The sequence below is a fragment of the Zosterops lateralis genome (genome assembly GCF_965231275.1).
Source record: "Zosterops lateralis genome assembly, chromosome: 2".
NCBI lineage: Eukaryota > Metazoa > Chordata > Aves > Passeriformes > Zosteropidae > Zosterops > Zosterops lateralis.
In genome coordinates, this window is record NC_139763.1 from 79,305,024 (window position 1) to 79,319,608 (window position 14,585).

Below are 14,585 nucleotides of genomic sequence, written 5' to 3' on the forward strand. Positions count from 1 at the left end.
GAGCTGGAGCACCTCTTCAGTGAGAACAGGCTGAGCGAGTTGAGGTAGTTCAACCTGGAGAAGGGAGGGCTCCGAGGAGAGACAAATCGGGCCCTTTCAATACTTAAGGGTGGCCTATAAGACAGATGGGGATCAAGGAGAATATTTTCACTCTTAATTACAAAATTTGTCTGCAGGAAGAGTAGGGAGCAGGCTTTTACTCCCTTAGAGATAGGTGATGCTTTGGTGCTGTGTTTCAGTGCAGGTATTTTGCTGTATCTCAGAAGCCTGGTTTTGCTCATTTACCAAATTCTCCAATAATATTATTTGGGATGAGAAATTTGCTTTCACCTCAGATTGTCAATGATACAGGGGAGAAGAGTTGCCTTCCTCTATAGTACAAGGTATTGTTTGCTCAGAAGAGCTGGCCTGATTTTTATTTAATATACCCCTGCCTTTGGAAGGACACACTCTTCATTTCTCCTGCTGCCCCACTCTGGCCAACAAGACCTGGCCTTTTACTAGGACTAAAATTTGGTGGCAGTGGCTTGCTCCATGGCTTGCAGTGTGTCTTGCAGCATAGAAGCACACAGCATTGATGGGTTGCTGTGGTCTGGGTATGATTACACCCATGCAAGAGCCCCCACAGGGAGCTGAGCTCCATAACAGGCTGCAGGTCTGATCCATTCACAGGCTACACAAGAAATTTGTGCTGCTGCCACTTCTCCCTGAATATCTCCATAGCTTCTTCCTACCCAGAAAGACAGAAGGCTTTCGCTCTGTGGTACAAAGCTCACAATGGTAACATGAGTGAACAAAATAAATATTTCCTAGGGAAGAGATTTCTCTGGAAGGTTTCTGACAGAGAAATATGAAGGTAAAATCCTGGAGTCATGCCTTTACTGAAAAATAATCTTGACTGCTGATAGTAGCTGAGTAAATCTACTTGAATCAGAGGACAGTGAAGCATCTTTATTTTTCTCTCTTTCGTAACATTTAGGCACAACCTCCCATAATTTCCAAGTGAGTCACTGGTACAGAACAGCTTTCAAAGGAACCATGAAGTTTGCAGCATGTGAAAGCAGCCAAAAATGAGATAAGGGTGAGGCATTTCGTGCTCATAACACAGTCAAGCACCTCGGTCCAGTCAGCTCGTGTTCATGTTGTGTTCCTGTGGGAGACTGTAAAACATAGTGTGGTTTTATGAATTGAATGAAACAGGAGTCTTTAGAACTATACACAGGCTCTAAGCCTCTCAGCTCATAACTTTATTTCCTTCAAAAATATTTCCTCTTAAAAGTACACAGTCATTAGCTGGTTTTGTCAAAGTATACATTACTGGTCTGCACAAATTTAAAAAGAAAACATGGATAATTTTTTACAGTTTGAGGCAATAGCTGAATGTGAATAAGTGTGGCAAACACTTCATGCTTGTACTTTTTGCATCAAAATTGTACATCTCCTTAAAACAAAGTATCTAATTACTCCAATGAAGATTTATACCACAATATATGATTAAAAAATAATAAGTAAAGCCCTTTGCCATGTTTTAGCCTGTAGCTTAGATTTGATAGTTTTACTTTGCCTTTTAAATCCTATAATCTTTACAGCAGGACGAAATTCCCCAGCATGCTTTGGATGCCAACCTATGTGAGACCAGATCCAAATCTCACTTAAATTATTGTGAGAAATTTCAATTATTTCAGTGTTCTAGGCCTTCACACCAAGGATATGATGCTCGAGCTATTTCATCTTGCACATCTTTATAGGAATAAGGGCAAGATCAGTAACAAGGAATGTTACTCAGGCTAGTGCTGGCACCAGCTGTGTGAGTACCCTGAGAAAACCACAGACTCAGTGCCTACCTGCCAGAAAGAGCAGGGGCTGCAGCAAGTGCTACAAAGGCTCTGATGAAAGATATAACAGCATCATCCACCTCTCGACTGCTGTTGAAAGCTTAAGTGTACCCTTATGTTGGTTAGGCTGATAGCTGATTTTTCGAGAATATCTTGTAAGCAGAGTTAAAGAAGCCCTTTGAAATGTCCAAACCAGAGCCTCACCACCATGAAATGAGACAATTGCAACAATTATGCATCTCATGGTCACCCAACAGGGCATCCTGTCTCTTTTTTTCATCTTCTCCCTTTGTTTCTGTACCTATGGCACCAAGTGCCACCCTGCAAGGAGCCAAATCAGACTGCTGACTCACCCCAAAAAATCCACTCCTCTGTTGGATTAGTTCTCTACCAGTTTTCTGAGCCGGTTAGGCTCACAGAGGATTTGTATGAACACTCACAAAAGAGAGATGGGATTGTGTGGCTGGAGACATGAACCTGTGGAGCATATCTGTTTACCTCCAGAGATGTAAGGAAAGACTCATGCTTAGACTTCTCTTTTCCCAGCTGTATTGATTAGTCTTGATACTAGATGATACCTCTCCTTACAAACTTCTGTGCTTTATTCTTAGACCATCACAACTGCAATATCACTGCTCAATAACACACACAGTGATCCCTTTAGGCATTAAAGGAAATCCCCAGGAGCCATCCTGGACTGAATAACCTCTGTGAAGCCCTCTGGAAAGGCTAGTTATTATGTGGAGTGGACAATAAAGGGAAATGAGGTTTCTGTTTGCTTATCCAAAAGGCCAGGGAGAGTTCATAGATAATTCTTTGCACAGATAAGCTAGACCTAATGTAAACATTCCTCACTGGAAGGTATCTGCTGTTTGTTTTCCTAACTTTAACCATGTGGCTAGCAAAAGCAGAATAAATGAAATAAAAGTCAGGCATTTTAATAATAAAAAAACCAGTGTCTTTGAAAACTCATGTTACTGTTCCCTGTAAAAAAGAAGGTAAAGTTGTCTGTTCTACTCAGTGCATGAAATTTGTACTGATGTGATTTAAAACCTTTCTTGTAAGTGAAAAGTGGTGAGATTACAAGCCTATCCCCATAGATATTCTTCATTACACTAGAGCAGAGTTAAAAGACAGCTCAATGTCCTTTATTTGGACAATACAGAAGTTATAATGGGTTTTCAATGAAAGTAATAGATATTTGTCCATAGAGGAGCTGGAGGATTGGAGGGAAATGTTCTAATGCTTTCCAATTCTGCTACAGAAAATGCAAAAATCCCGGATGAATATAAATTAGTATAGCATGTCTTTTAAAAATCTCACCCACTACCCATCTGTATCTCCAGGTTCATAAATATTTGAGGAAAAAAACCTCTCTGTCCTCTCTGCCAAAGCTGTTTACAGATGATTTCAAATCAACTTGCGATTAATTAGTTTTCTCTTCATTGTCTTTTAAATGTGAGTAAACTTAACAATTTACATCACCAAAGCCTCAACCCTTCACAGTATGTTGTCCAACTCTGCCTGAGTGTTTGAGAGTTAACAAAAGTGTGGGTTTTTACAATTAATCCTCTTTGATAAAACTCCCCACTCCCAAGAATAAAACTTAAATTTCTCTTTTTTCATCAAAAATTGCATGTTGTAGAAGAGTTGGAAACACCAGACTGGATGAGGGATAAGAGGACTGGCCCCAGAATGAAGACCTGGCTGTTGGAGCTGCTCTGATGCCACGATGGAGTGATATTTGTGATAGCTGCCGTTCCTATGGCAACATGACAGCATGATTTACTGCAGTAAGAGGGAAGGAAAAGGCAAAGCTTTTGTTTAACTTCAATGTCATAAGCTATTTGTTGATATTGGGGAGGAGGGAGGGAGAAGACCTGTGGCTTCCAGTTAAGCACATTACTATCATGTCTTAAATATAAAGAGAAGTCAATAAAGGAGGCCATGGTGTTCAGGCCTCCCTTCTGTGCTCCTGGAGCATGCACACACGTGCCCACATGGCTCTCAGGTCCCTGCAATCAGAGCATAGCAGACTTCTCTGAGCAGACCACAATGCCCATCCATCAGCCAGCTCAGGAGGGTGGCTCAGCCCAGGTCACTGAGCAGAGTCAGCTGCTGGCCCAGGTTTCACATTGGGCTGCCTCTCTGGACAGTTGCTGCAGGTTGAAGGTCAGAGGAGTCATTGGCCTTGGGTGGCTTCTGGAATATGTTGGCAGAGGGGCATCAAGGAGTGCCAGTGAGCAGGAGGAACAACAAAACTCTCAGAAAGTCCAATTACAAACTTTTACTTACAAACTTTGTAACATTAAGATAGAACAAGGTTCTTGTCAAATTTTAAAATGTAGCCATTTTGCTTAGAAATGCAACAATATAAAACACACCAAAAAACCACTTAAGAAAACATATCAAGAAAAAGAAAGAAAGGATAAGAGTGGAAAGGGGCATAGTTACCACCCATGGATCATATAACTAGACTGCACTTGTTGAAATGGTAGTCTTGATCCATCAGGGATCCATGGCCTTTTCCTAGGCAGAAAGACAAAACAAATTCCAGAGATCCAAGCCCTGGGGTTAATAAGGCCCCTATGCTATCTTGGCTCTTCCAAGCTACCAAGGTTGAGAACAACTCTTTGAGATACATTTTCATGGACCAAGTACAGCTAATGCCAGGCATTGATCCATCAGGCATGGGGGAAACCCACGAAATAAGAAGCATAATGACTTTATATTATGTTCAGGCTCAGTGGGAATGTCCAGTTACCTCCTCCAGAGAGTTAAATACTGGATGATGTAATGATCACAGGACACTTCAGGGGTCTTTGGCACCTTCTAAGGCACCACAGTTGCCTGTTACTTGTAGCTGAGTCAATTTTGGCCCACAAAGAAAGGATGAACACATTCAGGCTGAACGTGTCCTGGTACTTCTCTGGAGGGGAGTTTTCACAGCTGAGCCACTTGTGTAAGGACTTCAGCATGATAAAAAGCACTACCTCACTTCACAGGATCCGCCTCTTCTCAGCCTCTTCCCTTATCTTTTTCAACACCCGGCTGTAGCCTCTGGTGGTGGGTGTGCACCCCTCTGCACCTGAGTGGGTTTTTTTGTATCATTAGCAAATCACCCAGCTGATTGTTTGAGCCATTAACCATTAACAATCTAGTTTGTCACAATATCTGATGGCTTTTTTTTTCTTTCTGTGTAAACAACATGCATACCAGCAATAAATAGCTTTGTTGGAACGACAGAAAGCTTGGGGATAATTACAGGGAATAACTTTCCTCTTTACCTTTCTACCTTGCAATTATGGAAGAGTGTTTATCTATTCTTCTTTTAATCTACACCAGTTCTTATTCCATGAGACCCTTTTGTCGTGTGTGCTGCTGGAGTGCATTTGTAAAACAAAATTAGCAAAGAGGACACAGATGTTGCTTTCCATTCTCTTTTTAGCCATACAAATTATAAACAATGTCTCTTTATATTAAGATACACTTTTCTGTCTCATATTGGTTTTAGAGCTGATTCTTTCAGTATGTTTTTTGCTTGGAGCAGCCTGTTCTTGTTTAAGTATCCCCACAACTGTACTCCATCTGAAAACAATGTTGCTTTCACATTCAGCGCACATATCTCAAATGCATATGTATATTACTGAACCACTGTGAGGACTGAAGAATTAATAACATTGTACAGGGTCACAAAAAATGAACAGCACATTTCTCATTAAAGTCTACACTAAGTCATCAGGTGTACTTTGGCTTGTGTATAACGAGGTAACAGGTACCAGCCCCTAGAGCAAAAGTGCCTTCACTCCTCTAACCTTGTTTTGTTCACGTTAATGGAGAGCCCAAGAGCTGATGGTGGTGGAGGTTGAGTTGTTTTTCACCAACCCTTTATTGCAAAGAATTCACTTCTACTGGAATACATAGTATTCAAAAGTCTTAATGCAGATGTCATAGCTCAGAGATTTAAAACTTTTTTTCTGTCCAAGATCAAAAGAAATAATCCATATTTCTGGTATCATCTTTTATAACATGGATATGGCATTCTGACTTCTGTCAAATTTTGATTTGGTTGACTGTGGCTGACCTGCAGATAAGATGTGTTTTGAGTGCTTTTTTTCCTTAAAAGAGAATATCTATAACTAATTCACATTGCCTTTAATTTAATACATACTCCCACCAAACATATGTTTTAAGACATATATTATTTTAAGACAAACTACGCTAAGATTCTGAGCTAAGATTCTCAGCTTCTGAGTAGACATCAACAGATAACAGCACAACAACAGTATGTGTGCATGGGGGAGGGGATGCTATAATTGCCCCAAACTGGAAGAAGTTTATCATGAAACTGTGAACGGCTGTTGTTAAGACTCATTCTGAGCAGAAGAATGCACCTCCTGATGTTTCTGTTCATTCAGAACATTTCTGTGCCACGTGGGGTCCATCAATGCTTTGCCTATGGGCTGTGTGGCTAATAAGACAGAGCAAGTTTTATGTTGAACAGTGAGATGTCTTGAGTCAGCACATTATATGCAATAAAAAATTATGGACTTGAGTGGCAAAAATTAATTTAGGATACTCCAGATTGCTGATAAAAATTTTCTTCAACAGTGACCACCATACAAAATTATCATCCTGATTGATCATTTGCTTGTTGGTTGTCGTTTTAATCTAGGGAACAGAATATTATTTGGGACTTTGACATGTTATATAGCAGGACTTGAACTGGATTTTTTAGACTTTTTGGGGGAATTAAATTGCAGTTCAGTTTTTTAGTGTGAGCATCAGCCTGTAACAAATCTTAGAGCTGGGAGTCCTGTCTCATGTTTGGGAAAATGAAGTGACTGATTGAGAATAGGCCAGAGGAAAACAATAACATTCTTGATGGACTATGATGGATTTATCTGTGTTATCAATGTTGAAGTTACTGCAACTGAAAAACCAGCAACTATGAATAATTTTGGAGAAAAGTTTAATTTTACCTTTCCATTTGTAAGCAGCATGCTTCACTTGTAAAATTACAGAAAACACTGTAAAGGAGATCATAACCCGGGAGTACTTTCAACTTCCTTTTTTGAAGTACAAGACTTTTTCTCTGCACGCCCAATGATTTCTCTCCGAGTTTGGCAAGACAAAGACCCAAAGCAGCCATTTTACAACCAACAGCTACCTCTTCCTAGTCCAGCTGGCAAGCATCTTCACCTCTGCCTTTCTATTTTTTTATTGATAGGTTTTGTCTCATTACGTCTCCTGAAAACAATTAGAGTGGTCAAATGGCAGCCCTTCCAGTTTGTGTTGGGGCTGGACTCTGGTGAAAGGTCAAACTGTTTCCAGTCATCCCCTCTCACATACAGCCTTCCTTTAAAACAGACCTCAAAAAAATAATCCAATGCAGGCAAGACATTTGCAGCTGGCTTATATGAAGGAGCATTCATTACGTGTGTGTGAGAGAGTTTATATAGGTCTTTTCATGAGGAGAGAACAGGAGCTGGAAGAGGTCCAGTTGGTGCCTTGTGCATCTTGTCATGGCTTAGTCAGTTCCTTCCCCTGGGTCTTCCTCCTGTCCCTCTTTAACTTCATTTCAACCTCTAAGCCTTATGCTTTTCCAGCTCACTTTCATGTGATCCCCTCACTTCCACTGTCAACCTTTGGATGAGATGTGCTGTGCCTCAGAATCACCCATCCTTCTACATAAGCTCTCTAGGAAGCTGAAATGACTGACTCCCACACAAACATCTATCCTGCAGCCATCTGGAGGCAGAAAGGAGATGGCACCAGTCACAGCTCTCTGAAAGCAATGGATTCGTAGACAAGGGTACTGAGAGCAGTGGAATGGCACAGGACTTGCAAACATTTCATCACAGCACAGCATGAGGTACTGCTCTCCTTTGCAAAGACCAGGCATTTGTCCCTTGCTTAGAACACTTTATTAAAGAACCAGCAACTGAGCTGTTTTCATTGCAAAGCTCAGCCCAATGTTATCGCCAGTCTTTTATTGCCCCTTATATTTTTTAGCACTAGGAGTTACCAACTAAAAGTTTGGGTTTTAATATACAAATACGGGACCCAAGAAACATGTTCAATGCCTGCCTCTGTGTGGATTTCCATCAAACTTTTTTAAGGAGGTAAATGTCCAGATCATTAACATTTTTTCATATTTTGTTTCAGTAGCTGGGATAAAACCTGCAGTCCTACTGAGGTTTCAGCATTGACTTCAGCACAGAGAGGATTTCATTTTCTGTGAGTCTAAACCACAGCTGAACACCTGGAAAATAGGGAACTTTTCATTCCTACTTTGTTTTTTAGATCAACTATTCAAGGCATTTTCTTACTAACTAATACAACAAAAGCCTCCCCCAGCTCAGCAAAGCAAGAGATTATTATTAATGCTACTTCTGACAGCCTGGCAAAGAGAACGCTTGACACTTTAGGTAATGAATAGGTGACAACAGGTGGGTATTTCTACTTGCTAGACCAAAAACTGTAGAAGAATCATTCCCTAAACACTCATTTTGCTTAGCAAGTGTATTGGGAGGATCAGGGCAAAATCTGACTCGTGTATGTGGGCATACAGGCACGCACACACACACGGACATGCATGCTTTGGAATCTCTTTGCAGCACCATAATGAGGCAACCTCCCGGAGCTGAACTCTCCTGACATCCTCAGGGGAAATACTGACTCTGCCCTTTTCAATCTGCTGAGAAGAAACATTTCATTTTTGAGTCTGACTCAGTGAAAAGGCTGATAGCAGCTGTACTGAAGAGCCTGCCTTTTGAATAAACACTGACTTGCTTATCCAAAAGGCAGTAAAATCACCTTTGGTTTGATGGATTCAGCTGCAACATTGAGTAATGAGTTGAAAAATAACATTGCACAGACCTGTCAAGGCACCTCTGCATGATCAGACTCAGCATTACACAAGTTGACAGCAGTCTGTAGTGGGAAGTTACCCACTGACAAACTTTTTCAAACCAAGTCAGCTTCTGGCTCATATAATACAAGTTACAATTGTCTCCCTTAATCCTCTCTGAGAGTGGTTTTATCTGTAAACCATTGGAAGAGCTTCTTAAGCTCTTTCAGCTTTGATCTCCACATTATGACATCTGTGACCTGGGCTGTGTGGAAAGTGTGGCTTACAGGGGTGCAGACAGGCTCAGCATAGCCCATCTGTCCTGCCTGGGAGATGCTGGTTGAGGTTCAGGGACAATGCTGAGCTTGCTGCTGCAGTAGCACCCAGTGTGGGCTGAGGCCACTCTAACCACACCACGTGCACCATGGTGGTACTTCAAACTACACTTGACACTTATTTTTGACTTGCCCTTCTCTCCAGGGTGGTAAATGTGGTGAATGGCTGCCTCTCTCTACAGCCAAAACCAGCAAGCCCAGAAGCAGGACAGCATTTGCACATCTCTCAAACACCTACATGAAATGCTGCTATTGGTGTGCTGCAGTTCACATACATAGGTGAGCTACTTGCTGCTGCTGTGTTGCAGAACATTAACACAAGGTTCCTCTGGGCTCTGGGCAGTGCTGGATCCTGCTGGCGTGTGCTGAGACTGCTGAGCTGGGGCAGTCCAGCTCAGGGAGGGGCCAGTGCTGTCAGGCCTGCCGGAGCATAAGGAAGTTGTGGTTGTATTGCCACCAGCAGCATGCACCTGGGGACAGACACTGCTGGGCTGTGCTCCTCTGCTCACCATCCCCATCCTTGCTCTGCCCTTCTGGCTGGGTGCTGCAGGATGGGGCCATGCTGGGGAGGGCACTGCCCTGTCCCTCACCCTGCCCTTGGACCCCAGCTGCCCTGTCCTATACTGACAAGGTGCAGTTTGGTGGAAACACTCTGCCACTTCCTTTTTTAAAAACAGGGGACAGTCCTTTTTTTTCAAAACAGGGCAGTATGAGGCTGCCAAGCAGGTGTGAGTGAAAAGCAATGCTGTGCCATAGACACGACTGCAGCATGCACTCAGGCTCCTGGCAACATGCCCTGGCATGTGTCCTGACTAGAGGAGCAAAGAAAACAGGGACTTGGGGAAAGGTTTGTGTGCCTGACTGTGAACTGATCCGCTTTTCCAACTGCAGAAAAAGATGTAAAGACCAGAAAGTTGACTCAATAAAAAATTATTCTCTCTGTCTATAAAACATGCCTTGTCTAGGTCCTTAAACTATCAAGACTACAACAATATTATCAATAAATGCACCTGTATTTCATTGCACAGACATTTTATAAAAAACCCTTTTTATTTTGTGAGAGTTTCTTCCCTGCAGTATAAGAAAAGTAATTCAAAACAGAGTCAGGAATAATGAGATACAGTCTCTATAGAAAAGCCAAGGTGACCCTTTACAGAATCTTTAAAACCTCAGAAAATTAAACATTTCTTTTGCCTCTGAGGACTGAAGCCCTGAAGACCTGATCCCTAATGCAGATAACACACATGAGAAAGTGTGAACATGACTTAAATTGATGATGGCACTCCACGTTAGGCTGTACTGACACATGCTAGGGCCCTGTCCACTTGTAGTTTATAGAAGCTTATGTGATGATTATCGTCTGTTATAAACATGTATGGACATGTTAAATGCGTTACACATGTTACAGATACTATCACAGATAGATGCAAGCCATTGCTGCAGGTGATCCCTTAGTCTTTGTGAAGAACCACCAGTAGCAGCTCTTTAGAAGTGAATGTTCCATAAAGGGTGACCCAACTTGCTCTAGGAGGGGATGTTCTTATGGCACTTGTTTCAGATTAATCTCTGTATCTGTCGGCATATTTCAATGCTTGCTCACCAGTTGTCCTGTTAGCAGCCACCTAAACCTTTTGTGCTTACCTACTTGCTTTTGAGGGGGAGGATAATTTTCACTTGGCTTTACTGCAATGTCCCAAAAATACCCCCTCTATCTATGTGCAGTCACACAGAGCTACTCTGCAGGGCTGTGTGTAGGGAGCAGAAGACAGCACGAGGCAGAAACCTCCAGCCACTCCTGGGCAAGGTGGAGCAGATGCCAGGAGGAGCTGCTCCCTTTCTCCCTTCCCAGCAGCAGAGCTCTCTGCAGGCAGTGTGACAGCAGCCTGAGGAGCACCAGCATGACAACCACCATGGCTGTCCTTCATCCAGCTCCCAGGCACTGCTTATGCTCTGGCTCTCTTATACTGACTGAGAAGCAGCTCCTAGACTCTCCTTTCCTGAGAAATCCCACCTCCCTCCAGTCAATTGCTGGTCTTCATTCTTGGGTTCCATCTTATTTAATGCTGGTCTGTTCCCAGCATCCTGGGTCACCTCCCCCCAGCAGAGTGTGCCATAAGCTGTGGCTGCTGTAGGTTCAAAACCCCCAGACACTCTAGAGTTTCCATCTCCTGCATCCTGGGGGTGTTTTGCAATGCATGCTGTGAAAAAAAGCCCATCTTCATACTCTCAGATGGACTACAGGAAACGAAGATTATCAGCCTCATCAACAAATCTGAAGAAAGGTGAGATTTCAGAGACAACCCACTACTCAGCAGTGCTGCTTGTCTGAATCTTTGTTCAGTGTGTCAACTCTCATTTGGAGTTGCTGAATTTTAGTATCTCCCTCTCAGATACAGGTAAGAGACATGACTATACATCTGTATGCTGGGGTGCCTGTACCAGCTCTAGACATCACTGGAGTGCTTAAAGCTTTAATGCTTCCATAAGCATTTACCTTGAATGACTTTTACATGAAGGGCAAACAGAGATCTACCTCCAGTCCCAGCTCCCTCCCCATCAGCCTTTCTCCTCACGGAATAGATAACTCAGAACAGTATTTTGTGTTCCCTTGGGATCCTGTTAAACACTGGTGCCCTCTTCCTTGTAGCCCAGCTAAAGCATCTCGGTGGTTGACACATGAGCAAAGTACAGTTCAGGTTCTGAAGCTAGTACTGCCTCAGGTGAGACCAGAATATTTCCCATGGTCCCTACCAAGCTGCATTTTTCCCTCTGATTAGTGAGGAAATGCCCATAGGCTGATTTAGTTGTAGAAATGATGCTGGGGACACACTGTGACCTGCACTGAAATGTCAAAGCAAAGCCCAGATATAAGTTCATCTATGCTTCTGAGATTAAGATCCAAGTTCTTTTTTTATTGTTACAAAACACAGGAATACTGTCAGACAAATCCTGATATGGAGGATATCGATATTATCACTGATAATAATGTTACAAGGCACAACTGATAAGGAAATGCCCAGCTTCCACTCAAGTATTGATTGCCATTTATTTATTCTGGATATGCCTGTATACTTGGAATAACTTGTTTTTTCTGGTTACCTGACAGACAATAAACCTCCCACCACTTTATTTTTGGTTTAATATACTTTTAAAGAATTTGTAATCAAAACCTGCAAAAAGCAAAATAACTCTCACAGCTGTTAGGAAATCTGTGCACATGAAAAGGTTGAAAAATAAATGTTTTCAAAATGCCCTATATATCCCAGATGTGGACTGAGAGAAGGGGTAGGATCAGCACCAAATTTAACTTTTCCTGCCTCCTCCCTGAGGAAATACCTGTCAGGGGCTCACACATGTATGTAGTAACGTAGTGCTCACTCACATACCCCTGTTTGTCAAAGCTGCAGCAAGGTGGGAGGCGAGATGTCATCTCTCCAGTTATTCCAAGGTACAGAGATTAACAACCACACCTTGAAATACCGTTTTCTCATGAGCCAGGCAGGTAGTCAGAATCCTGGAGCATGCTTTTGTGTGTGGCCAGCATGCAACTCTGATTTATGAGTGAGGGCTGCATTTTGATCACAGATGCTCACCTGGTTTCAACAGCACACTCTCATTGCTGTTTAAGTGAAAGATGGCTGCTCTGTTATACTGCTGGTAACCAGGAAAACTGTGGTAGAAGGTGAATTGATCAAGAGACAGAAGTTATTCTCCGTTGCAAAATCCTGTCTGGCAGGCTCGTGGGATGCTACTGTCTACTGGAGATGTAATTCCAACATCATACTGGGGCAGGAGCCAGTAGTGAGGTCCCTCTGGGAAGCAGAGGGCAAAGCACACAGGCAGCCTGGCAGCCTTTCCTCAATGAGCACAAGGAGGCAGGTTGTAGAGATGTTTTTTAACAAAGACAGAGTGAGAGGTCTGAGACAGGAAAGCCAAGTTTTGCAAACCAGTACAGTGTGTCCTAAAAAGCAGCAAACATCATTAAAATGATTTAATGGTTTTGTGTGCTACCTTCCTTCTGGCCAGGCCGTAACCATGTGGTTCCCATGTTCCTACAAGAAATTGGACACTACTTTATCCTTTGCATCCATCCTTCTCATGTTTATTTTGCTTCAGTTTCCAGCCAATGTGCACTTTCTTCCCCCTCCCTCTAAAGAAGTCTCTGTAAGAGCTTTCTGGCTCCACAGCAACAATCATAGAAGTAAGAGATGGTATCAGAGTAGAGGTAGGAGGTCCCTCAGAGTGCTCCAGCTCTAGCAAAGTTATAAACAGTTGTCCTGCTAAAGATGTTCCCAAAGACTTGCTCAGCATGATAACACATGGCTGAAAGCCAAGGGTGAGATAATGCAGTAATTACTTTACCAACACAATAGCTGAGCCAAATGCAGAGTGCAAAGCAAAACTCTTAAAATTAAAACTGCTGATGGAACCTCAGAGGGTTCTGATCAGGATGTGAAGATATGTTTGCCCATTGCCTTACTATAGTTCCATCACAATGACCCTCTTCTCATCAGGGAGGCAGGTTTTCTAAAGGCCCAGGAGAGCCCCCTCAGCATCAGGGAGAAGAAGGAAAAACTGGTTCAATTCTCACCCCCATGTAAGTCTTTAGGTACTAAGCATTGATGCCCTTGGGACAGCAGGAAAGTGGTACCTGGATTGTGTCTTAGGGCTGATGGTGTTGTGCCTCTGCAAGGTTTGTTTTGGTTTTCCCTCTTCCTCATATTTCTACAGGTGTGTTGGAGAGAGTCACCACTTTGTAGTGGGTTTGGGTGGGCCCTGTAATGGGCAGGAGGATCATTCCATGCTCTTGTGTACAGAGTTCATGTCCTTATGAGGTGAAGATTGTCATCCTCTTGTTATATAACCTCAAGTAAATAGAATTGTGCCAACTGATAGCAAATGCAGATCTGACCCAAGGCTTACACCTAACTTTAGTGTTTGGAGAAGTCGGGGCTAAATGGACTTTTCTAGATTTCTAATTCTTCTCCAACAGTTAATGATCAATCTGCTGTGTAGCCTGTGTTCTTAAGTGTTCTAGTATGAAAGATCAGATAGAAAGAGAAAATATAAATTAACTTATGGACCTGCAGAGAGGTTTTTTTTTGGTTTTTTTTTTTTCAAATGTGGGATTCACCTCAGTTGGGCATCAAGGAATTTGTAATTTCATTAAGACTATCAAATTATATATTCCCTTGTCTGAGTCCTCTGCAAAACATGAACTTCTAGATGTGCTTCAGCCATACACACTCTTTGTCCTTGGTCCTTGCAGGTTCTTTCCTGAACCGTTCTCCCAGAAGGGTCAGATTGAAGAAGCTGGATCCAACCTCTGTTGTTGGCCTGGGGTGTGACCCCATCCCTGTGCTTCTGAACTGGGATTTGAGACATTGATCCTGGAGGTGGGAAGCACAGGTTTGGGGCTGTAGGTTTCCACCCACACCCCAGCATGCCCAAGCTCCCCACTGACAGACTGGGGGAAGCTGAGGGATTCACACAGATTCCAGTCTCATTTGGAATCTGTGTACTGGGAAGTTTTGGGACTGACCAGATGGGTGAGGGAACATC